General features: G+C 42.4%; 1 long non-coding RNA gene across 1 annotated transcript in view; it reads left to right on the forward strand.

Moving 5' to 3' along the window:
- The first annotated feature begins 12,523 nt into the window (after window positions 1–12,523).
- Window positions 12,524–25,737, forward strand: part of LOC143783225 (uncharacterized) — a 527,869-nt gene continuing 514,655 nt past the window's right edge. The window contains exon 1 of the long non-coding RNA XR_013217124.1: window positions 12,524–12,617. This is a non-coding gene — a long non-coding RNA (uncharacterized LOC143783225). The remainder of the gene's footprint in view (window positions 12,618–25,737) is intronic.

The raw sequence follows: 25,737 nt of genomic DNA on the forward strand, positions 1-25,737 counted from the left end.
AAATCCTGGTGTTCTATGGCAAATGCCAAGCATCCTGCACGGTATTGGGCTGTGAGCACAACCCCCATCTGTGGACGTCGGACACGCAGACCATCCTCATGGAGTCGATTTCTAACCATTTGTGCAGACACATGCACATTTATGGCCTGCTGGAGGTCATTTTGCAGGGCTCTGGCAGTGCTCCTCCTATTCCTCCTTGCACAAAGGCGGAGGTAGCAGTCCTGCTGCTGGGTTGTTGCCCTCCTATGGCCCCCTCCTTGTCTCCTGGTGTACTGGCCTGTCTCCTGGTAGTGCCTCCAGCCTCTGGACATTACACTGACAGACACAGCAAACCTTTTTGCCACAGCTCGCATTGATGTGCCATCCTGATGAGCTGCATTACCTGAGCCACTTGTGTGGGTTGCAGAGTCTGTTTCATGCTACCACAAGTGTGAAAGCACAACCAACATTCAAAAGTGACAAAAACATCAGCCAGAAAGCATTGGTACTGAGATGTGGCCTGTGGTTCCCACCTGCAGAACCACTCCTTTATTGAGGGTGTCTTGATAATTGCCAATAATGTCCATTTGTTGCTATTCCATTTGCACAATAGTATGTGAAATTGATTGTCAATCAGTGTTGCTTCCTAAGTAGACAGTTTGGTTTCACAGAAGTTTGAATTACTTGGAGTGATATTCTGTTGTTTAAGTGTTCCCTTTATTTTTTTGAGCAGTCTATTTTAACCTCATTGGTCCAAAGGAATTGTTTCCAAAATGGATCATGTTTGCTTAGATATTCTTTTGCATGACTTCTTCTGATGACTACTGAATGAAGGCCATATTTGTGCAGGTGTTTCTGAACAGTAGAAAAATGTGCAACTCCAGAATCTGATAAATTAATCTGAAGATCTTTTGCAGTCAAGCAGGGGTTCTGATTTGAATCTCTAGCAGTCCTACAAGCAGATCTTGCTAAAATTTTGCTTTGTCTTCCAGACCTCATCTTAACCTCCACTCTTCCAGGGAACTGCCATTTCTTAATTACATGTTGAAGTGAGGAAGAAGCAACTTGAAAATGCTTTGCTATCTTTTTATAGCCTTCTCCAACTTTGTGGTCCTCCACCATTTTAATTTTCAGAGTGCTTGGCATTTGCTTAGAAGAACCTACTGCTGCTGATTTTTGACCCAAGTTAGAGGAGGCTACATTTTTATAAAGCTGGATAATTTGCATCACCTGGCCTTTCCTAATGCTGATAGTGAACAAGCCATAACCCTAACAGGCCCAAACGTTTTTATACGCCCACTTTCCTTTTTGCAATATTTATAATGTAAAAAATGACCATATACTTCTGATATGCAGTAACTATACATGTATATATATATATATATATATATATATATATATACTAGATTGTGGCCCGATTCTAACGCATCGGGTATTCTAGAATATGCATGTCCCCGTAGTATATGGACAATGATGATTCCAGAATTCATGGCAGACTGTGCCCGTCGCTGATTGGTCAAGGCAACCTTTATGACATCATCGTCGCCATGGCAACCATTTTGACATCTATGTCGATACTGTGCCCGTCGCTGATTGGTCGAGGCAAATTCGCGGCAGACTGTGCCCGTCGCTGATTGGTCGAGGCAACCTTTATGACATCATCGTCGCCATGCTGTGCCCGTCACTGATTGGTCGAGACCTGGCGGCCTCGACCAATCAGAGACGCGGGATTTCCAGGACAGACAGACAGACAGACAGACAGAAAAACCCTTAGACAAATATATATAGATAGCCTAAAATACAAAAGAAATGTGTTATTTTTAACTTTAGCCCCTTTAGATATTATTTCATCATTTCATCTTCAATTTGCTTAACTGTTCACAATAAGAGTCATTTTGACCAAGCTTTTATATGACCAAGCTCGAGAAAGGATACTACATCCGAAATGTTGCCACGCCATTGGGCAATAAAGTCCACTTTTAACATTTTTTTGTGCTGTTTTCCTTTTTTTACTTTATTGTTGGAAACCATTTGGATTGTTGGTTGGGAATACTCTGCATATCTTCTGAGGCAGTATTTACGGTGCTGTTCCAATTTTTTTCTTTGTATATCTATAGATAAAAATATCTAGATACATACATTAAGTTATAGGGACAAATACTTATATACAGTGGATTGTAAAAGTTTTCACCACCCCTTTGGCATTTTTCATATTTTGCTACCTCATAACCTGGAATTTCACTGTTTTTTTGTGTGTTTGCATCAATTAATTTATGGAACACGCCTACAACTGTGAACATTTTATTTTCCTTTTTTGTGAAGCAAAATGCATAACTATTCACCCCTCTAATGTCAGTCGCTTTAAGTCGCTTTAGCTAAGACTCAATTAGCTTTCCACACCTTGCCACTGGGATTTTTGCCCATTCCTCAAGGCAAAACTGCTCCTTCAAGTTAGATGGTTTCCTCAGGTTAACAGCAATCTTCAAGTCTAAACACAGATACTCAATTGGATTAAGGTCTGGGCTTTGACTAAAGGTACCTTCACACTGAACAACTTAACAACGATATCGCTAGCGATCCGTGACGTTGCAGCATCCCGGATAGCGATATCATTGTGTTTGACACACAGCAGCGATCAGGATCCTGCTGTGACATCATTGGTCGGAGCTAGGAGGCCAGCACCTTATTTTGTCGCTGGATCTCCCGCAGACATCGTTGAATCGGCGTGTGTGACGCCGATTCAGCGATGTCTTCACTGGTAACCAGGGTAAACATCGGGTTACTAAGCACAGGGCCACACTTGGTAACCTAATATTTACCCTGGTTACCAGTGTAAATGTTAAAAAAAAAAAAACACTACATACTCACCTTCTGATGTCTGTCGCATCCCCCAGCGTTCTGCTTCCCTGCACTGTGTCAACGCCGGCTGGCCGTAAAGCAGGGCACAGCGGTGACGTCACCGCTCTGCTTTTACGGCCGGCGCTTACAGTGCAGGGAAGCAGACGCCGGGGGACGCGACAGACATCGGAATGTAAGTATGTAGTGTTTTTTTTTTTTTACATTTACACTGGTAACCAGGGTAAACATTGGGTTACTAAGCGCGGCCCTGCGCTTAGTAACCCGGTGTTTACCCTGGTTACCCGGGGACTTCGGCATCGTTGGTCGCTGGAGAGCTGTCTGTGTGACAGTGGAGCGCCCCCTATCACAGGGCCACCGAGTCCTAAGTACCGGGTCTCCCTTCTGGCTCTGGCGATGTCACGGTGGCTAGACCCCAGCCTGTGACCCTGTTAAGGGGGATCCAATAAAGGAATAACAGTTCGATGTGGTGCAGTGCCGGTCGCAGTAATTAACGAGGACACCAGGTTGCAGTCTCTTTACCTCTTTACTGAAGGCTCAGGATCCTCAGTCTGGAATACGGTTAACCGGGCGGTGAGAGTCCGGCTGGTCTGATGGCACCTCCAGAGCTCCCTTTGCAGGTGGAAATCTGTGCCTACCTTCTAGCGCTTGTGTGTTGCGCTCCTCCCCTGCGGTGCTTACGGGGTAGTCCCCACAACTGTTGTGTCTGTTTCTGAAGTTCCCTCACAACTCGATCAAGATGTTCTGCTTCGTCCCCCAGATTATATGGCTAGGACGCACCCTTATGACGGGTAGGCTCGGAGTTCTTCCGGGACCCTAGAGTCGCCCCTCTCCAAATGTTGCCCCTATGTCTTCGTAGGTGATTGGGGTGAGACAGCCCACCTATAACTGACTGTCCTGCCGTAGGTTTGAAGTTAGGCCTGGAGCTCTATACTTCCTCGGCGTTTCCGGCCACCGGCTGCGCGCCTCAGTAGGATGTTGCCTCGACTTACAGCACGACTCCTACTGGTGTTTCTCCTTGTTGCGTTGATCTCGTTTCTCACCCTCCTCGATACACCTCGCTTCTTATCCTTTCTTAGGGTACCGCCGCGATCAGGTGCCGGCGCGGTCCCGCAACGTTCTCTCTGTTCGCTAGGCCTCTGTCAGGATCCCACCCCTGACAAGGACCCCCCTGAGTCTCTCCCTGCAACACCCTCTGCCACTGGATGTTGCCTGTTCGATTCCCAGTCAGCTTCTGTCTAACTTCCTATCTAACCCCCAGTTTTACCAGACTGTGAGGAGTGGCCTAATACATAGCGCCCTTAGCTCCCCCTGGAGGCCAGACTGTGAAGTGCATTGGTGTCTGTGATACCTGGTCAGGTGAACCCCTTCAGTGCCATCAGACGTACCATCACTCCCCTTAGTGGCGGAGCATCAGTACTGCAACGACCAGGACTCTGGGGCGCTGCAACAGCTCTCCAGCGACCACACAGTGACGCTGCAGCGATCAGCATCGTTGTCTAGATCGCTGCAGCGTTGCTAAATGTGATGGTACCTTAAGCCACTCCAAAACATTTACACATTTCCCCTTAAACTACTTGAATGTTATTTTAGCGGAATGTTTTGGGTCATTGTCTTGTTGAAATGTGAATCTCTTTCCCAGTCTCAAATCACTGACAGACTGAAACATGTTTTGCTCAAAAATATCCCTTTGTTTTGCACCATCCATCTTCCCCTCAACTTTGACCATTTTCCTTTTGCTGACGAAAACAAAATCCCAAAACATAATGCTGCTACCACCATGTTTCACTGTAGGGATGGTGTTCTTGTGGTGATGAGCTGTGTTAGTTTAATGCCAGACACTCTTTTGTAAAGGCTTTTTTTCTGGCCACTCTTCCATAAAGGCCACCTTTATGGAGTTTACAGCTTATTGTGGTCTTATAAACAGATTCTCCAGTCTCTTCTTGGGAACTCTGCAGCTCCTTAAGGGTTACCTTTGGTCTCTGTGTTGCCTCTCTGAATAATGTCCTTCTTGCCCTGGCTGAGAGTTTTGGTGGGTGGCCCTCTCTTTGCAGGTTTGTTATTGTACTATGTTCTTTCCATTTGATGATAAGGGATTTGATGGTGCTCTGAGGATCATCAGAGATTAGGATTTTTTTTTATGACCCAACTCTGACTTGTACTTCTCAACAACATTGTCCTTGATTTATTAAGACATCTCCTAGGTCTTCATGGTGTTGTTTGATTAGTGGTGCCTATTGTTAATGTTATTGCAGTGTCTGTGGCCTTCAGAAACTGTGTTTTTTATTCTGACAAACCATGTGACATTGAGATTGCACATAGGTGGACTTCTTTTCTTAAGCATGTGACATATGAAGATAATTGCTTGCACCAGAAATTTTTAAGGGCTTCATAGCAAAATGGGTTAATACATATACACATGCAGTTATGTGATTCCATAAATTTAATTTATGCTTATATTTTTCTCACTTTACTTCACCAACTTAAAAGCTATTTAGCGCTGATGCATCACACACATCAGATTGCAAAAATATGTATACACAGCTTGCAATATGACAATATAACAAAATAGGTAAAAAAACTACGAGGTGGAGACTTTAGCATGCCATTGTAGCTATGTCTCTGCAGAGCTGAAAAAAACTGTTAGATGCATATTAACAGTAAGGACATGAAAAACTGCTAATGGCCCAGTTCTATCTCCCTACATCCTTTCCCAGTCATATTGTAGCATTCTATCTCACAGTATTTTTTTAAATGAGAATATTCTTTAAAATGTAATTTCTGGCTTATAAGATTTTTCTCATTTCAAGTCAAATACAAGTATCTTATTTTACTACCCTATACTATACTACTATAAGTATTTTATTTTACTCCCCTTCTCGTTCTGAATGTTTGCCAATGTGAAAATAAAAACACTTATATTCATCTCTCTTGTCAACGCCATTCCAGAAGTTTTGGCACTCACATTCAGGGGTCTCAGGTGTTGTTGTTGTTGACATGAGAGCCCTGCACCAATTCAACCCTGATGTCACTGTCCCTACCTATGGAAGTATATGTAATCAAGAGAAAGTAAGTGGCCATATCCTTTTGATTACTTATATGTGAGTACTGCCACTGGTCACTTACTTACTCTTGATTTTGTATATATCCAAAGGTGGATACATAGAAGCCAGCGGTGATTGGACACAGAACTCACATGTAGAAATGAGCAAACTAGTTTGGAAAACATTTGCCAATCTCAAAGTCCGCATGAGCATTGCACATTCAGATTCATGTTCAGATTCCTGAGCATTTTCTGCAAAATTTGGTGTGATCGTACCAGCGGTTCGGATCGGTGGTAATGTTACTGCCGATAAGATCATTTCCATCGGTCAGAGCGTTGTGGGGACACGCTGTCAAACATCAGTCTGACCCCGCAGCTGTGACTGTGACCCACTGTATAGTAAATCATTACCCATCATATGTATCCACCCTTTAAGCTTGAAGCCTTTATAAAGTTTTGGTACAAGCAATAATCTTCATAAGTCACATGCTTAGTGAAAGGAATTCCACCTATGTGCAATCTAAATGCCACATGGTCTAGCAGTATAAACACACCTTTTCTGAAAGGCAATAGAAGCTGCAACACCATTAACCCCATCCTGTTCCCGCAAATCGCCATATATATGGCGTGATGATCAATCGGGCTCACGTTGAGCGCCACCAGGATGAAATGCGGTTGTCAGCTCTATATGAGAACTGACACTGCAGCAATGCCCATGATCGGTGCTGGCCAACTCATCTCTTAATGAACATATAGGGGATTTCCACGTTAATGGTAGTACAAATCGTCTGTAAAAGTGATATAGCTCCTCGCACCCCAAAAGAAATTCAGCAAATTCTGTGCTCCTAAATCCAAATGCTCCCTTCCATTCTGAGCCTCACAGTGTGCCTAAACCACATTTAGTGTCCGGATGTTTGGCATTTCTGTAGCGATGACAGCCTGCCTAATCAACAGATGCATGTCCCCAGAAGCAAGATCTACACCTACAGATAAACTCCATAGGGGAATAATTTCCAAAATGGGGTCACTTGAGGAGGCATTCCACTCTTCTAGCACTAAGGGCTTCTGCATATGAAGTCTGCAAACTATTCCAGCAAAATCTGCCCTCAAGGAGGCAAATAGCATTCCATCCCTCCAAGTCACACCCTGTGGCAAAACAGTACTCTACAGCCATATACTGGACATTTTTACATTCAGTAGAAATTGTGAGACACATTTTGGAGACATTTTTATACATTTTCCTGTTCCTTGAGGAGTCTTTAATCTAAAAAAAGGTCACTTGTGGTGGGTTTCTACTCTTTAGGCACATCAGTGGTTCTCCAATCGTGACAATGCGATGGCTAATGATTCCAGCAAATTTTGCATCCAAAAAGTAAATTTGCACTCTTTCCCTTCTGATCCATGCCTTGCACCTGAACAGTAGATTCCCTCCACGTATTGGGCATCTGCGTTCTCAGGAGAAATAGCAAAACAAATTGTATGGTGCATTGTCTTCTGTTACTCTTGTGGAAATAAAAAAAATTGTGGCTAAAAATGATTTTGTGGGAAAAACAAATCAGTAGTTTTCCTACACATATAGGGTATTGGCGTAATTAGGAAAAATTGCACAACAAATTGGATAGAATAATTTCTCATGTTATCCTTTAAAAATGCAAAATTTGTGGTTAAGAAACATTTTTCGTGATTTTTTTTATATTTTCACTACTCAACGTTATAAACTTCTGTGAAGTACCTTAACCCCTTCATGACCTTTGGATTTTCCATTTTTCCGTGTTTGTTTTTTGCTCCCCTCCTTCCCAGAGCCATAACTTTTTTATTTTTCCATCAATATGGCCATGTTAGGGCTTATTTTTTGCGTGACGAGTTCTACTTTTGAACAACATCATTGGTTTTACCATGTTGTGTACTAGAAAATGGGAAAAAAATTCCAAGTGCGGTGAAATTGCAAAAAAAGTGCAATCCCACACTTGTTTTTTGTTTGGCTATTTTACAAGGTTCACTACCTGATATTATGATTCTCCAGGTCATTACGAGTTCATAGACATCAAACATGACTAAGTTATGTTTTACCTAAGTGGTGAAAAAAATTCAAAACTTTGCTAAAAAAAAAAAAAATAAATAAAATTGTGCCATTTTCCGATACGCGTAGCGTCTCCATTTTTCATGATCTGGGGTTGGTTGAGAGCTTATTTTTTGCATTTCAAGCTGACGTTTTTATTGATACCAATTTTGTGAAGATACATTCTTTTGATCGGCCGTTATTTCATTTTAATGCAATGTTGCGGCGACCAAAAAAAGTAATTCTGGCGTTTCGAATTTTTTTCTCGCTACGCTGTTTAGTGATCAGGTTAGTGCTTGTTTTTATTGATAGATTGGGCGATTTTGAATGTGGTGATACCAAATATGTGTAGTTTTTTTAATTATTGTTTTATTTTGAATGGGGCGAAAGGGGGGTGATTTAAACTTTTATATATTTTTCATTTTTTTCACATTTATTTACTTTTTTTAACTTTTGCCATGCTTCAATAGCCTCCATGGGAGGCTAGAAGCTGGCACAACTGAATTCGCTCTGCTACATAGCAGTGATCATCAGATCGCTGCTATGCAGCAGAAATGGGAAGAGAGGTGCTAAATGCCGGAATTGGCGCATCTTACAGATGCGCCATTTCTGGGGTGGCTGCGGACTGGTATTTGAGCTGGGGGGGCAATATCCATGGCCCCTCCCTAGGCTATGAATATCAGCCAACAGCTGTCTGCGTAGCCTTTCAGGCTATAAAATATAGGGGGACCCACACCATTTTTTTGGGGGTCCCCCTATTTTAATAGCCAGTAAAGGCTACGCAGACAGCTGCGGGCTGATATTCATAGCAGGCTACAAATATTGGCCCCTGGCTGTTGGCTTTCCCCTCTGGCATAGAAAATTGCGTGGGAGCCCAAGCCATTTTGTTCCGTTTTTTTTTTATTCAATGCTCATTAAGGCCTCTTTCACACAGTTTTTGATGTAGTTTTTGATGCAGTTTTTGGTGCAGTTTTGATGCAGTTTTGGTGCAGTTTTTGGTGCAGTTTTTTATGCAGTTTTTGGTGCGGTTTTTGATGCGGTTTTTTATGCAGTTTTGATGCTGATTTTGGTGCCGTTTTGATGCTGTTTTGATGCAGTTTTTGGTGCAGTTTTTGATGCAGTTTTTGGTGCAGTTTTGATGCAGTTTTTGGTGCAGTCATAATGCAGTTTTTGGTGCGATTTTTGCGCGGTTTTGATGCAGTTTTTGAAAATAAAAAAATAAATAAACGGAAAATGTGCATGATTTGAATGGAAACATGCATGAAAAAATGGATTTGGAGGCCGGATTCATCATTTTACATCGCAGTTTCATCTGTTTTTTGCCGGATTCGTCGCTGTGCGTTTTTTCAACGGACAGAAAAACCGTTCCTCTGTACGTGTTTTCTGTTGGCGGAAACAGCTTTTTTGACGGATCCTGCAAAAAACGGATGAAACGTTTGGCCATCAGGCGCAATCTGGCACTAATACAACTCTATGAGAAAAAAATGGATCCGGCGGAAAAAACGGATCCTGAAAATGTGTTCGCAGGATGCGTTTTTTACCCTTAGACTTGTATTAGCGACGGATCGTGACGGATGGCCACATAGCACGTCCGTCGTGCAATGGATCCGTCGTGTTTTGGCGGACTGTCGGCACGAAAATGTTCAAGTGAATGTTTTTTTGTTCATCGCGTCCGCCATTTTCTACCGCGCATGCACGGCCGAAACTCCGCCCCGTTCTCCCCGGACTTCAGAATGGGCAGCGGATGCGTTGAAAAACTGCATCCGCTGCCAAAGTCGTGCACAAATTTCACAATGTGCGTCGGTACGTCGGCGACGGACCCATACCAACGCAAGTGTGAAAGAGGCCTTAATGAGCATTGAATCGCTCAACACTAGGTATAACACATACCCATTGTAATCTGTGCTGCTGTTCACATGTTCATTTTTTCTGGCAGAACAGATGAAATGTGCTAATACAAGTGTGTGTGTCTGTGAAAAACACATACAGAACACAGATGATATAGCTCTATCATCTGGGTAATGTGTGTGTTTAACACGGCAAAATAAATGAGAAGACTTGTAATTACCGTATATACTCGAGTATAAGCTGACCCGAGTATAAGCCGACCCCCCTAATTTTGCAACAAAAAAGTGGGAAAACTTATTGACTCGAGTATAAGCCTAGGGTGGAAAATGCAGCAGCTACTGGTAATTTTTTTTTAAAAATAGAAACCAATAAAAGTAAAATTAATGGAGACATCAGTAGGTTAAGAGTTTTTGAATATTCATTTTGAATCAGGAGCCCCATATAATGCTCCATGCAGTTCATTATGGCCCCATAGATGCTCCATATAATGCTCCATGCAGTTATGGCCCCATAGATGCCCCATATAATGCTCCATGCAGTTCTTTATGGCCCCATAGATGCTCCATATAATGCTCCATGCAGTTATGGCCTTATAGATGCCCCATATAATGCTCCATGCAGTTATGGCCCCATAGATGCCCCATATAATGATCCATGCAGTTATGGCCCCATAGATGCCCCATATAATGCTCCATGCAGTTTTGGCTCCATAGATGCCCCATATAATGCTCCATGCAGTTATGGCCCCATAGATGCCCCATATAATGCTCCATGCAGTTATGGCCCCATCGATGCCCCATATAATGCTCCATACAGTTATTTATGGCCCCATAGATGCTCCATATAGTATTGTGCCACATGTAATGCTGCTGCTGCAATAAAAAAAATCACATACTCACCTCTCGTCGCTGCCCGCTGCTCCTCAGCGTCCCATCTCTTCGCACTGACTGTTCAGGCAGAGGGCGGCGCGCACACTAATACGTCACCGTGCCCTCTGACCTGCACAATCACTGCAAGAGGATGATAAGACGGAGCGGCGCCCGCCGGATGGAACGCAGACAGGTGAATATGAAAAACTCACCTGCTCCCGGCGCTCCTGACACTGTATCTGCCTGTTCCATGGTACCGCAGCTCCTTCCTGTAATGAGCGGTCACCGGTACCGCTCATTACAGTAATGAATATGCGGCTCCACCCCTATGGGAGTGGAGTCCATATTCATTACTTTAATGAGCAGCACCACGTGACCGCTGAATAGAGGAAGAGCTGCAGTGCGGGAGACCATGGGACAGGCTGGGACCGCGTTAGGAGCACCAGGAGCAGGTGAGTATGCGACAGTCCTCTCTCCCCCTCACCTGCCGCCCCCGCCGCCGACCATGACTTGAGTATAAGCCGAGAGGGGCACTTTTAGCCCAAAAATTTGGGCTGAAAATCTCGGCTTATACTCAAGTACATATGGTAACTTATTTGTTTATCCATCCTTGTAAAACACTGGTGATCCACTGATGGTAAAAATGGACACACAGATGACACTCTGATTGTAAGAAGGAGCACATGGATCAACCTCTGATAGTAAAAAGGGACACATGTGTCACACACTGATGGTAAAAATAGACGCACTGATGACACATTGATGTGCAACACTGAAACACCGATACCATTTTTTCATATATGTGTTTACACACAGTTATGTGAATAAGGCCGTATAAGCCACAGCTCCCTCCTCTGTCTTGGTGCTAATTTGCCGTGATTCCCTTAATTGTGCCAGAAAATGTTTCACCATTATAGCTCCAGTTAGCAATAGCACCACAATAACAATTCTGTTAAATCAGTCGTAATATTTCTGTCCTCAACAGAACTTTAAAACTCACTTTCAAAGTTTAGATGAATTGTATTTTGAAGATTGTTCTTAGCTTGTTACCAATATTTTTTTGTAGAGAAAATATAAAAGCACAATCAGCAATGTATTCATAAATGTACTAGAATAAATAATATATGCCTTAATAAGTTAATGGATAATTTGCTAATAAACTAAAAAAAATTAAAACCTCATACCAAATTTATTAATTACAAAGTCAACTCTGTTCTTCCTTCGGTAGAATAATGAGCCTATGCATCCATATGTAAAATAATACAAATATGGTACTTACATTTTAATCTTTTTTTCTAGTTAAAAATTTCCCATGATGACCTTTGACATTCAGTGATATTATAAGTTCACCTTTACCTTGAAAAGTGAGTCATCATTGATTTTGTCAAGCTAACTATCATACTTTTTTACTCAATAGTGGATAATTAATTTGTGATAGTAGTGGAAACCATTCTATGCTAACGTTACATTCATTAGTTTGACCCTTCATTTTATTATGTGAATGTGAAAGGTCAGCAGTTTACATAGTTTGCCATGCATCTAAATGTATTCATTTTTGAGTATGCATCAGTGACTAGGCTTTAAAGCTTTAACAGCACTATATTCCTAACTTAACCTTCCTGACTTTGCTCTGTAGCTTAAATGAGTGACTGATATTGTTGCATGATCATTAATAATATTCTTTTGTGATACTTTCCTTAAAAATTAATGAAATACAACTTTGTAAAAGAACTAAAATCATTCTTACATTTTACACATGACATCTTGTCTTCGGAAATCTAATTAAAACTTCCTATTTTATCCCTTAGGTGGAATATTACTCTACTGAGATATGCTCTTAATTAATGTACAGAGCCGTAAGTCCCACCTCTCAGCACTAATGATTGACACCCAAGGATACATAAATTACACTAATTAAGATTTACGTTCACACAGCCGGTTTAAACCTAGGCCATCAGAGAAGGTAAGTGAACAGAACAGTTCTTCCTTTGAGAGCTAGAAAACTAGTAATTGGTATAATTCATTCGTAGCACTATCTAATAGAGCAATGTACATGTTGATTTCAAGTTTTCAGTAAACCAGGTGTTTTTAACCTTGGTATAGTATAACGTTACTTTTCTCATTCGGTATTAATAATTGGAAGGTAGATTCTTATTTTGAATGAGTCTAAGATTTTCTGTCAATGGTATCACAAAATCTATTTTAAAAATGCCATATTGCAGTCCAAGGCTACATATTCCAAAAATTCCAAACACAACAAAATGCTGCTCTACAGTCCTGCTCAACATTAGTGGCACTCATGAAGTTTAAGTACAAAATGTGGAATATCTCCTGAAAAAAATTAATCAAGTGAAACAGTTTTTTATATAGAGCATCTGTGTTAATGATAATAATTTAAAACAAAAAAAAATGGGAGGGAGAAATAGAAAAACCTAGCTTTGCTGTGACACTGGAATTGGCACCCTATATAGTAAATTAATATGGAAACACATTTTGACTCTCCTGTGGTAAATCAGAAATGAGAATCACTTGTGATTAATTGTCAGTGCCCATGTTGTTAGGGGTCGAGTTCCTGCCTCTGCACAGGGGGAATCTCGAACCATCTCCGCTGCAGTCTACCATTCTTCTCCAGCCGCAGTGGACCCTGCTCAGCAGAGATGTCGGTCCCAGCATCTGGCTCAGCCTGATACAGTGCAGATGGTTACTGCTGCCTTTCCAGGCTCAGTCATTGTAGCCAGTACTGGTCAGCGGCGAGCAGATGTCTCTGGGACTAAGCCCTGCTTTTCCCCTTCTGAGCATGCCCAGGGTAAGTCCTCTCATTGGAGTTCGGGGTCACATGCTCAGGTACTACAGCAGCTCCCATTGGTCCTCTAGGAAGGTCCTAAAGTGGCTCAGGTACTGCAACAGCTCCCACTGGTCCTCTAGGAAGGTCCTGTAGTTGCTGCAGCTATAAAAGGTTTGCATGGCCGCACGGCCATGCACTAGTATTAACTAATAATAATCTTTATTTTTATATAGCGCTGACATATTTTGCAGCGCTTTACAGTTCGCACACATTATCATCACTGTCCCCAATGGGGCTCACAAACTAAGTTATGTTTTCTGTGCCAGTGTGGTCATATGTATGTGGTTTCAGGGTTCAGCTGAAATAAGCCCCTAGAATACCGGCACCTCCGGTGAGGAGTTTTGTGTGTGTTATTCTGACTGCATGACCACTGTTCACTCTATTTGGTAGCTGTGTTCATCTGTGAGGTTAACAGTGCACAGCGTTCTCTTATCTTAAGTGACTCTGTGAAGTAACAGAGTTCACTTACACCGCCATATAGTACCGTCAGTTACTAGCAGCGTGTTTTACTCCTGCACGGTGGACCCCTGGTTGCGAACACACCTATTACTCTATAAAAATATATTTGGTGCTTTCCACCAAACCCTAACACATGTGGCATGAATTAGCCAATAAATGGTGACTTAAGTGTTTTTAAAAGCCACATGGTAGGCCCTGTTACTTTGTCACAATGGTGAAGACAAAAGAGATGTGTGAGGATATCAGAACTGCTTTTATTAGCAAACACAAGACTTACAAAGGGTATAAGGCCATCTCCAAAAACCTAGGTGTCCCAGTTTCAATAGTGTACAGTGTTAGTCAGAAGTTTGCCAACCATGTAACTGTCAAGAACCTCCTTGGATGTGGTAGAAAAATGAAAATTGACAAGAGATGTATTCAAAGGTTGGTGCGAATGGTGGAAAAAACACATGTTAAACACTCAAAGACCTGAAGGATAACCTGGAACAATCAGGGGTCATGGTACTACCGCAGGTTTCATAATACCTATAACTACCATTAGGGGTCATTTTGACCCCCATTCAAAAGTACTGACTCTGGAGTAAAAATAACTTTTTTGTTGCCAACAAATTAAAAAACATTTATTTTAACTTAGTAGGAACAGTGTTAAGATCAAGTACAGCACGCATTTTCCTTTTACATGGTCATAGCATGAAGCTGAAGAATGAACTCCCGTCTGCTAATTTTACTCCCAGTTGCTGTTTTATACAGTATAGTTGCATTTATAGCTGCTAAATCAAGTACATTACAAAACATCTGAACAGGCCATCGGCGGCTTCCAGATTTTGTGGTGTACTTTCAAGCCATCTGGTCTACTGTGTCCCCTCCAACCTTTGTTTTATTGTAAAATTGTACCGTTTCCATATTTTTTTTCTTGTCGTTTCCAACTGCTACATCTGGGTGAAGACTACTGAGCAAAATTACATTCTTATTTGGCTTACCTTGGTAAACCGTAAGCGTGATGTCACCATTCTTCATCAGAGTAGTCTCATATGTATTTGTTATTAGGAGACTTGCCTACTACTACTTTTATGTATGGGGTCAAATTGACCCTTTCAGTACTTATAGGTATGAATTGTAAAATCCGGGCCCCTGAAAAAGTTTCAATTCATTTTTGTGTCCTAAAATATACACTACCATGAATGCTTCTCCCCTTTAATTTTGATATTGGTTTGTGGTATTGTAAAAATAGTATAAGAAATGCTAACAATGCTTGCTCTTTGGGATCCAGCAATCTTGTGATCATTAAGTTTCGGAAGTGAGTAGAAGCTGCTGAATCCTGGCAGATCGCAAACAGCAAATCTTTTGCTAAAGAAGGTGACTGATTTGCTCTTTCACTGTGGTTAATATGCAAGTCCTATTTAGAAGGGAAAGTGTCAGCTGGAACCTGGTTATTGCATTTAGTTTTCCAAAATGACACTCGGTATGCAACTGTGTATTATCAGCAAGGAGAGGTAAACTATAAAGATGCATAAAGCTTAACCTTTAATGATGCCATTAAAAGAATGAACCTAGAATCAATGGACAAATGTCGATCACCTAAAATACATATACACTGTACAGTGCAAATGCTAAAAAAATACCAGTGCTCATAATAAACGTTCAATCTCACCATATGTTTTGATGAGATGTATATGAATACAATCATATAGCATTACAGTGATATGGCAGGTTTTCTGACTACAGGCATTGACACAAATCAGTGGTTTGCAGAGGCCACGGATGTTTTCTCTGATAGAACTTACACTCAGAAGAAATATGTCCCTTCATTTAATGGAGCATTTAAGGAATTGACAAAAACCTACAAAGACCAAATAGCATCTTGGTGGGAGGTGCAGAGCTTAGACAATTACATTAAGTCTGGAATTGTTCCTCGACACCTCAGAATCACATTGGCACCAGGGTACCGCTATAAGAATCCGGCTTTACTGGTAAAGTGGGAAAAGGAAGCGACTGAAAGCTCATTGAGGTTGATGAGATTATTATTAGAAGAAGAAAAACAAAACCTGACCGGTCTGAATGACTCCTTAAAGGAACAAATAGAAATTACCCAAAAATTTTCTTCGGAACCAGAGTTTTCCAAAAAGGAAATATTATTACATAATTCCTTGGAAAGGTTCCAATACCACTTAAAAGAAAAAAAAAAACATAAATTCTTTATTAGAGATCTTCAAGATTTCAAAGAAAATAAAGTGTACTCCTTTTCCACAACCAGGTTTACCCGGAGAGTAGAGACAGATATCTCCTCCTCGGAGGCCAAGTTTTCTGATTGCGATACACGACCAAGTGGACAGAGGGGGAGGGGGAAAGGGAGAGGTAGAGGTACGGGCTGGGGGCGTGGCAGCAACAAAAGATCCCCTCCAAAAAATAGTTTTTTAGAACTAAGCTACCCTCTCAGGAGTTGTACCAATCCCCCGACGTAAACTTACAGGTCATTAATTTATCATCCAGACCTCTCAATACAGAGGAAACATATCTATTGAGTAAAGGTCTGTCATTTGTCCCTACTTCGGACATGGACATATTTGAGGTAATTAAAGACGTAAATTTATTTGTGAGACGATTGAAATGGAAAACGTTTTTCCTCAAAGAGGATAGGAGACAATGCACTGAATTGGGCATTTTGGATAAACTGCTCCCAGACATACAATTGTTATTTCATCTGAGTGATCCTATTCCCAATCAAGATGGTACCGGCCCTTTCACAGATCTTAGAAATAAGAGCTCCAGGATGCCCCCACCAATGGGTGATCTTGGATCTATTGACATTTTTCTTAACCTGGTCACTGAGGATATCATGAAATTGTCCGAAAATAAAAGAAGAGGACGATTTAACCTGTCTAAGAGTGAAATGGCATGTCTCTGTAAACTTTAAAAAGACCACAACATTACAATAAAACCCTCCGATAAAGGGGGAAATGTGGTAATCATGAACACCATTGACTATCGAGCGATGTGCCTTTCACTATTGGACAGGAAAGATGAATACAGGGTTTTGAGCTATAACCAAACGAGTCCCTTTCTATCTGAGTTGAGTGCCATCATTGAGAGAGGCTTCAGGGATGGGGTGGTGGGGAAGGAGGAGAGAGATTTTCTTATACCAAAAAATCCGGTCATCCCCACTTTCTACTGTCTCCCGAAAATTCACAAAGGGGTGACCCCCCTTAAAGGTAGACCGATAGTCTCAGGCAATAACAGTCTCACAGAGAGACTAGGGATTCATGTCAACAAAATCCTTAAACCTTTTGTAAATGCCCTGAACTCCTATGTATGGGACACCACCGACCTTTTGGGTAAACTAAATGGGATTTATTTGGAAGAGGACATGATACTAGCCAGTATAGACGTGGAGGTGCTATACTCCTCTATCCCACATGATAAAGGTCTGTTGGCTGTGAACCATTACCTCAGTACTAGGGGTACACAATACGATAGACACAACAAATTTGTATTGGAGGCCTTGGAATTTTGTCTCACTAAAAGCGTGTTCGTATTTGACCATAAGTACTTCCACCAGCTCAGGGACACCGCGATGGGTAGCCCTTGTGCACCCTCATATGCAAATCTGCTCCTGGGCTGATGGGAGGAAACAATGGTCTTTGGAGATTATGCCTCTGGTCCTGATGAGAGGATAGTATTATGGCTAAGGTACATCGATGATGTGCTGGTCATCTGGAGAGGTAGCATCGGGGAATTTGGCAACTTCGTAGAGGGTTTGAATGAGAACAACATTGGCCTTAATTTTACATATGAGGCCAGCCCAACAAAATTGGCGTTCTTGGACATCTGCATTGAAAGAGATAGCAACGGGGCAATTTTCCCTAAGACCAACAGAAAAGATACAGCCACTAACTCCCTCCTTCGGTGGGAAAGTAATCATCCGACCCCACTGAAGAGAGGGATCCCTAAGGGCCAATATCTACGAATTCGGAGGAACTGCTCCAATCAGAGCTCTTTCCATGAACAGGCCAGTGACCTCCGTGCCAGGTTCCTGGATAGGGGTTATCCTGAGGGAGTATTGAGAAGGGCCTATAAGGAAACCATCAGGAAGGAAAGAAAAGATTTACTAACACCAAGATTGAAACCAGAAAATGACACGTCGCGGTCACGTGAGCGGTCACGCGACCAATCACAAGACCGCGACGTCATCGCAGGTCCTTCACTCGCTCATTCTTAGGAACGGAGGCTGCCGGTTGCAGTGGTTACAACCAGGGCACGTCCGAGGGTGAGTATATCCCTATTTTTTATTTTTATTCTTTATTTTACACATGAATATGCATCCCGATCCCGATTCCCGATATCGCAAAAATATCGGAACTCGGTATCGGAATTCCAATACCGCAAATATCAGCCGATACCCGATACTTGCGGTATCGGAATGCTCAACACTAGTCAGTAGCATTATAAGGTTACCTCACCAAGCCGATGCATATCAGAGCCGGGAGTTAATTAATGCTCTTCTGCACCTCCAGGACCAGTTCTCGTTATCATCAATTGTATTCACATCTTAAAGGCATGAATACAAGTGAATGCATGGAATGATGACCAAGATGCGGGTAGACGGGTGAGCTGCATTAGTGACTTACTGACATAACTCACCTCTGTGCCCGTGCTCTCGCTATCATTTCATTATGCAGTCTAATGTAGGTATGTATATATGTAATTCCAAAAAAGGGATTAAAGCAGCACCAATCAAAAACTGTGTGTAAAGCCACAAAGTGTGGACAACTGGACTATAAAATACACAAAAGGAAGAATAGCTGCACTCTCATGTGTATATAATTGTATATACTTATTTGTGTTGGTTATGTATATGTTTACTTTTTAATAGTGACCTCATCCACTCAAAGAAGGTCTGAGGCAGTCACCTACCTCCGCATATTTTCTGTTGGGGCTATAAGTTGGACTCCCAGTTCACTAACATTTACCAGTTATCAGAACAATTTTAGCTTTTTTTGCAGTTGCTCACATGGGCACAACATTTTTAATCCATTTCCTTTATTGTTTCTTTCTCCAGAGAAAAACAACAATAATGTAGGAAAAAATATTGCACTTTTGTTTTATGACAGACAACATGTGTCTTGTAATCACGTTGAAACTTCAATATTGCAGGTATTACTTGGAAGACAAATTATCAACAATAACGTATAATTAAGTTTTCTCCTCTATTTATATTTTTATATGATGTTTGGGTTTTCAATCACTTTTTATTAAAGTTTATTTTGACAGTAAACAAGTTATCTCACAACAAGTGTCTGCTTATTGACAGTGTCCGATAAGTTTTTTCTTTTTTTAATAATTTTATTGACTTCAACTTTGACATCAGTTGCAGGCGTATTTGTTCTAGAAATGCTAGCTTCTAAATAAGGACACTTTTTGAAAACAGAAGATTAATAATCATTTGGTTTTCATTATTTCATTTAGAAATGTCATACTTTTCTTACTAGCATTTATTATTATATATACAGTATAATCACATGTGTAAAGCGGCAGAGAGCAGTAGTCATGACCGAGCTGCTGTCCAGTTATGCTCTAGCACTTTAATGACAAGGGGTGTTCCAGTCCCAGTGTGCTGGATAGTGTGGGATGCATCATACTCACTTGTAGACCACAAGCCTGTGCTGCCTACAGGCTTACATCTTCAGGAGGCGCTTCCACACACAATGCATGGCACACCAAGTTCTTTGTAACAGTCAAACAGTTAGTAGACAGTTGAAGTTCATCTGGTGGGTACAGGTGGGATAGTGAACAGCAATTCACCCTTCTTTTATCTTTAGTACAACTCCTCTTCAGTCCTGCCACCTGTTCATTCTGGACTACCCTCAAGCCCACTGACTCTTTGTGATTCATTGTCCATTTAGGCAGTGCAAACAAGACCGGCCACCTGCCTCCACGTAATTCCACTTTCACCAACCTCAAGATGTCAGAAGACCAGGCCTGCTCCTTGGCAACTGGCCCAAGCTTTAGGCTTCAGACGTTGCAGTAATGTCCATCAGTGAACTCTATTTGGTCTCCCACAGCCTTGAACAGTTGGCATATACTGCCCCTAGCAACCCACAGCACCCAAACTTGACTTTCACTATACACTTCACTGACACTGAATTTCCTGTAACCAAGAAGTGCTCCCATTTAATTTGCTATCCTTCTATATGCTAAAGTGAGGTGGGGTGCTAGACAAGTGTAAGGAAATGCTTTTTTAGGCCAGGCTTAAAAATGTGCGCATTGAGAATTAATCGCATTTTCCTGGTTAGTGCATTCCAAAGAATTGGCACAGCACGCAAGAAGTCTTGGAGAAGGGAATGGGAGGTGCAGACTATTGAGGATTTTAGTTGTAAGTGATTAGCAAAATGGAGAGCTTGGGTAGAGTGGTAAACTGAGATGAGGGAGAAGATGTAGGGGGCTGCTGACCCATGGAGCTCTTTGTGAGTGAGAGCGATAAGTTTATATTGAACTCTGTATTGGATAGGAAACCAGTGCAATGTCTGGCACAGGGTAGATACATCGGTGTAGCGGTATGAAAAGAAATGCTGCGGAAATCAGGGTGGATTGGAGGGGAAAAAGTTTAGTAAGAGGGAGACAGATTAGTAATGAGCTGCAATAGTCCAGAATGAATAAGTGGTACAGTAAGAGTTTTTGCTGACTCAAAGGTAAGAAAAGGTCTCATTCTAAATATGTATTTGAGGTGTAGGTGACATGAGGGGGCAAGTGATCAAATGTGGGGAGTGAAGGAAAAATTTGAATAAAATAACACCAAGACAGCAGGCATGTTGCTAGGGAGTAATGGTGGAGCCACACACAGAAATGGCAATATTGGGCTTAGGTAGGTTAGTGAAGGGATGAAACACCAGGAGTTCAATTCTTGACAGTCAGTTTTAGATAGACTGAGGTTATAAGGTTAGAGACAGTGGAAAGACAATCACTGGTATTTTGCAGTCATGCAAGGTTAATGACAGGGGGCAAGGTATATAATTGGATGTGCTTAGCAAAGAGATGGTACTGAAAACCAAATCTACTAACTGTTTGTCCAATAGGGGTGGTGTACAAAGAGAAAAGAAGGGGAAATAGGACTGATTCTTGAGAAATCACGACAGTAAGAGGAAGGAGAGAGGAATAGGAGCCAGCAAAATATACAGTGAATGAGCAGTCAGAGAGGTAGGAGCACAGGAGAAAACAGTGTCCTTGAGCCCAATAGAGGGGAGCATAGTGAGGAGGAGCTGCTGATTCACAGTGTCAAATGCTGCAGAGAGATCCAGGAGAATCAGCACGGAGTATTGACCATTAGATTTATCTGTTAGTAGATTATTAGAAACTTTAGTGAGGACAGTTTCAGAAGAATGTAAAGAACAGAAACAGATTGTAAAGGGTTAATAAAAGAGTTTTCAGAAAAATAGTGTATTATACGGGAGTGCACAAGGTGTTCCAGGAGTTTAGAGATGAAAGAAAGATCGGAGACAGGTCTGTAGTTAGCAGCATAATTCTGGTCGAGGGATTGTTTAAGCAATGGATGTATACTGGCATGTTTGAATGTGGATGGAAAAATATCAGATGAGAGGGAGAAATTAAATATTTCAGTTAGGTGAGTTGTGACAGCAGGAGAAAGGGACTAAAGGAGATGTGGGGGATTAGAGTCACTAGAGAAGGTAGTAGGGCGAGAAGATGAAAGGAGCCTGGTCACTTCTTCTCACGTGACTGGTTCAAAGAGAGAAAGTTAGCAAGATGCAGTGTAGGAGGGAGGAGAGCGCATAGGGCAGTGGCGGCGAACTTATGGCACGCATACCAGAGGGGAAACGCAGAACCCTCCCGGTGGGCATGCATGCCATCTCCAACTAGAAGACAGCGGGGGGAGTGGGAGAGGCAAAGCAGGGGGTCACAGAGACATGAGCGGGTGGCTGCAGCTAACTCCTGTGTCCACTGCTAAAGGGAAATTAATATTCACTGCACTGGCAGTGAGTATTCATTTCTCTTATAGCGCACAGTTACATGTTGTGAATTCCGCTCTTGGGCTCCCTCCGGTGGTTGTAAGTAGCACTTTTGTGAATTCTGCTCTTGGGCTCCCTCCTGTGGTTTTGAGTGGTATAGCTGCTTCTTGGATTTAGCATCAGCAGCTGCGTCCACTGATCTTCTTTCTGCTCGGCTATATTAGTCTGGCTTTTTCCCTCAATCAATGCCAGTTGCCGATTGTTCCTGCTTGGAGGCACGGCTCTTGGATTTCCCTGACACTCTGACCCGTTCAGCAAAGATAAGTCCTTGCTTGTCCTTTTGCAGTCCACTTGTTGTGGACTTATGGTTCAGCACATTCTATGTTTTGCTCATTTGTCCAGCTTATCAGTATGGATCTATTTAGCTAAGCTTGAAGCTCTGGGCTGCAGATTTTGCCCTCCACACCTTTAGTCAGGTGTGGAGATTGTTTGCATATCTCTGCGGTGGACTTTTTCTAGTTTTTATTACTGACCGTACAGTGTTTCTTTCCTTACTGTCTATCTAGCTAGAATTGGCCTCCTTTGCTAAAATCTTGTTTCATACTATGTATGTCATTTCCTTCTCCTCTCACAGCCAATATTTGTGGGGGGCTGTCCTATCCTTTGGGGATTTTCTCTGAGGCAAGATAGCTTTCCGTTTTCTACCTTTAGGGGTAGCTAGTTCTCCGGCTGTGACGAGATGTCCAGGGAGTGACAGGAACATTCCACGGCTACTGCTAGTGTAGTGTTAAGATCAGGAACTGCGGTCGGTATAGTTACCACCTGCCCAGAGCTAGTCGCATGTCGCTCCTAAATTACCAGTCCATAACAGTGCAACTGACCAAAAATGAGTTGAATGCATCTCAAAAGAAGGAAAAGAAAAAGAGTTCTGAGCCATTTTTTTTTTCTTTAGTCTGTTTTTTCTTTTTCCTTCCTCTTAATCTCTGGGTGGATTTGGGCGTGGACATGGATGTTCAGGGTTTGTTTTCTCGTGTGGATCAGCTTGCTGCAAGAGTTCAGAGTATCCAAGATTATGTTGTTCAGACTCCAGCCTTAGAGCCTAGAATTCCTACTCCAGATTTGTTTTACGGGGATAGATCTAAGTTTTTGAACTTTAAAAATAACTGCAAATTGTTTTTTGCTCTGAAACCCCATTCCTCTGGTGACCCCACTCAGCAAGTTAAAATAGTTATTTCTCTGCTGTGTGGTGACCCTCAGGACTGGGCATTCTCCCTTGAGTCAGGGGATCCGGCATTGCTTAATGTAGATGCATTTTTTCAATCGCTCAGATTATTGTATGACGAACCTAACTCTGGAGAGCATGCTGAGAAAACACTTTTGGCCCTGTGTCAGGGTCAGGAAGCGGCAGAATTGTACCGCCAGAAATTTAGAAAATGGTCTGTGCTTACTAAATGGAATGAGGATGCTCTGGCAGCAATTTTCAGAAAGGGTCTTTCAGAAGCCCTTAAAGATGTTATGGTGGGGTTCCCCACGCCTGTTGGTTTGAGCGAATCTATGTCCCTAGCCATTCAGATTGATCGGCGCCTGCGCGAGCGCAAAGTGGTGCACCATATGGCAGCATCCTCTGAACAGAGTCCTGAGCCTATGCAATGTGATAGGATTCTAACTAGAGCGGAACAGAGGGGATACAGACGTCAGAATGGGCTGTGATTTTACTGTGGTGATTCTGCTCATACTATTTCTGATTGCCCTAAGCGTATTAAGAGGGTCGCTAGATCTGTTACCATTAGTACTGTACAGCCTAAGTTTCTCCTGTCTGTGACCCTGATTTGCTCATTGTCATCTTTCTCTGTCATGGCATTTGTGGATTCAGGTGCTGCCCTGAACTTGATGGACTTAGATTTCGCCAGGTGCGGTGGTTTTTCTTTGCAGCCTTTACAGAGCCCTATTCCTTTGAGGGGTATTGATGCTACACCGTTGGCCAAGAATAAACCTCAGTATTGGACTCAGCTGACTATGTGCATGGCTCCAGCACATCAGGAAGATTGTCGTTTTCTGGTGTTGCATAATTTACATGATGTTGTTGTACTGGGTTTTCCATGGTTACAAGTACACAATCCAGTGCTGGATTGGAAATCAATGTCTGTGACTAGTTGGGGTTGTCAAGGGGTACATAGTGACGTTCCTTTAATGTCAATTTCCTCTTCCCCCTCTTCTGATGTTGCTGACTTTTTGTCAGATTTCCAGGATGTATTCGATGAGCCCAAGTCCAGTTCCCTTCCTCCTCATAGGGACTGTGTTTGTGCTATCAACTTGGTTCCTGGCTGTAAGTTCCCTAAGGCCCGACTCTTCAATCTGTCTGTGCCAGAGCATGCCGCTATGCGGAGCTATGTTAAAGAGTCTTTAGAGAAGGGGCATATTTGGCCATCTTCGTCACCATTGGGAGCAGGATTCTTTTTTGTTGCCAAGAAGGATGGCTCCTTGAGACCTTGTATTGATTATCGCCTTCTTAATAAGATCACGGTCAAATTCCAATACCCTTTACCTTAGCTCTCTGATTTGTTTGCTCGGATTAAGGGGGCTAGTTGGTTTACCAAGATTGACCTTCGAGGGGCGTATAATCTTGTTCGTATTAAACAGGGTGACGAATGGAAAACTGCATTTAATACGCCCGAAGGCCACTTTGAATACCTGGTGATGCCTTTCGGGCTTTCTAATGCTCCTTCTGTATTTCAGTCCTTCATGCATGATATTTTTCGCAATTATCTTGATAAATTCTTGATTGTGTATTTGGATGATGTTTTGATTTTTTCCAATGATTGGGAGTCTCACGTGAAGCAGGTCAGGATGGTATTTCAGATCCTTCGTGATAATGCTCTATTTGTGAAGGGGTGTAAGTGCCTATTTGGGGTCCAGAAGGTCTCTTTTTGGGGGTTTATTTTTTCTCCTTTGTCTATAGAAATGGATCCTGTTAAGGTCCAAGCCATTCATGACTGGGTTCAATCCACATCTGTGAAGAGCCTTCAGAAATTTTTGGGCTTTGCTAATTTTTATCGCCGTTTCATTGCCAACTTCTCTAGTGTGGTTAAGCCCCTGACCGATTTGACGAAGAAGGGCGCTGATGTGGCAAATTGGTCCTCTGAGGCTCTGGAGGCCTTTCAGGAGCTTAAGCGCCGATTGACTTCTGCCCCGGTCTTGCGTCAGCCTGATGTGTCTCTTCCTTTTCAGGTTGAGGTTGACGCTTCTGAGATTGGGGCAGGGGCCGTTTTGTCACAGAGGAACTCTGATGGTTCCTTGTTGAAACCATGTGCCTTCTTTTCCCGAAAGTTTTTGCCTGCGGAACGCAATTATAATGTCGGCAATCGGGAGTTGTTGGCGATGAAGTGGGCATTTGAGGAGTGGCGACATTGGCTTGAGGGAGCCAAGCATCGCGTTGTGGTCTTGACCGATCATAAGAATCTGATTTACCTCGAGTTGGCCAAGCGGCTGAACCCTAGACAGGCTCGATGGTCCCTGGTTTTCTCCCGTTTCGATTTTGTGGTCTCATATCTTCCGGGATCTAAGAATGTTAAGGCAGATGCCCTCTCTAGGAGTTTTTTGCCTGATTCTCCTGCAGTTCTTGAGCCGGTTGGCATTCTTAGGGAAGGGGTGGTTCTTTCTGCTATCTCCCCTGATTTACGGCGGGTGCTTCAGGAATTTCAGGCTGATAAACCTGACCGCTGTCCTGTGGGGAAGCTGTTTGTTCCTGATAGATGGTCAAGTAAGGTAATTTCTGAGGTCCATTGTTCTGTGTTGGCCGGTCATCCTGGGATTTTTGGTAC

Source organism: Ranitomeya variabilis, chromosome 1 (assembly GCF_051348905.1).
Source record: "Ranitomeya variabilis isolate aRanVar5 chromosome 1, aRanVar5.hap1, whole genome shotgun sequence".
Lineage (NCBI taxonomy): Eukaryota > Metazoa > Chordata > Amphibia > Anura > Dendrobatidae > Ranitomeya > Ranitomeya variabilis.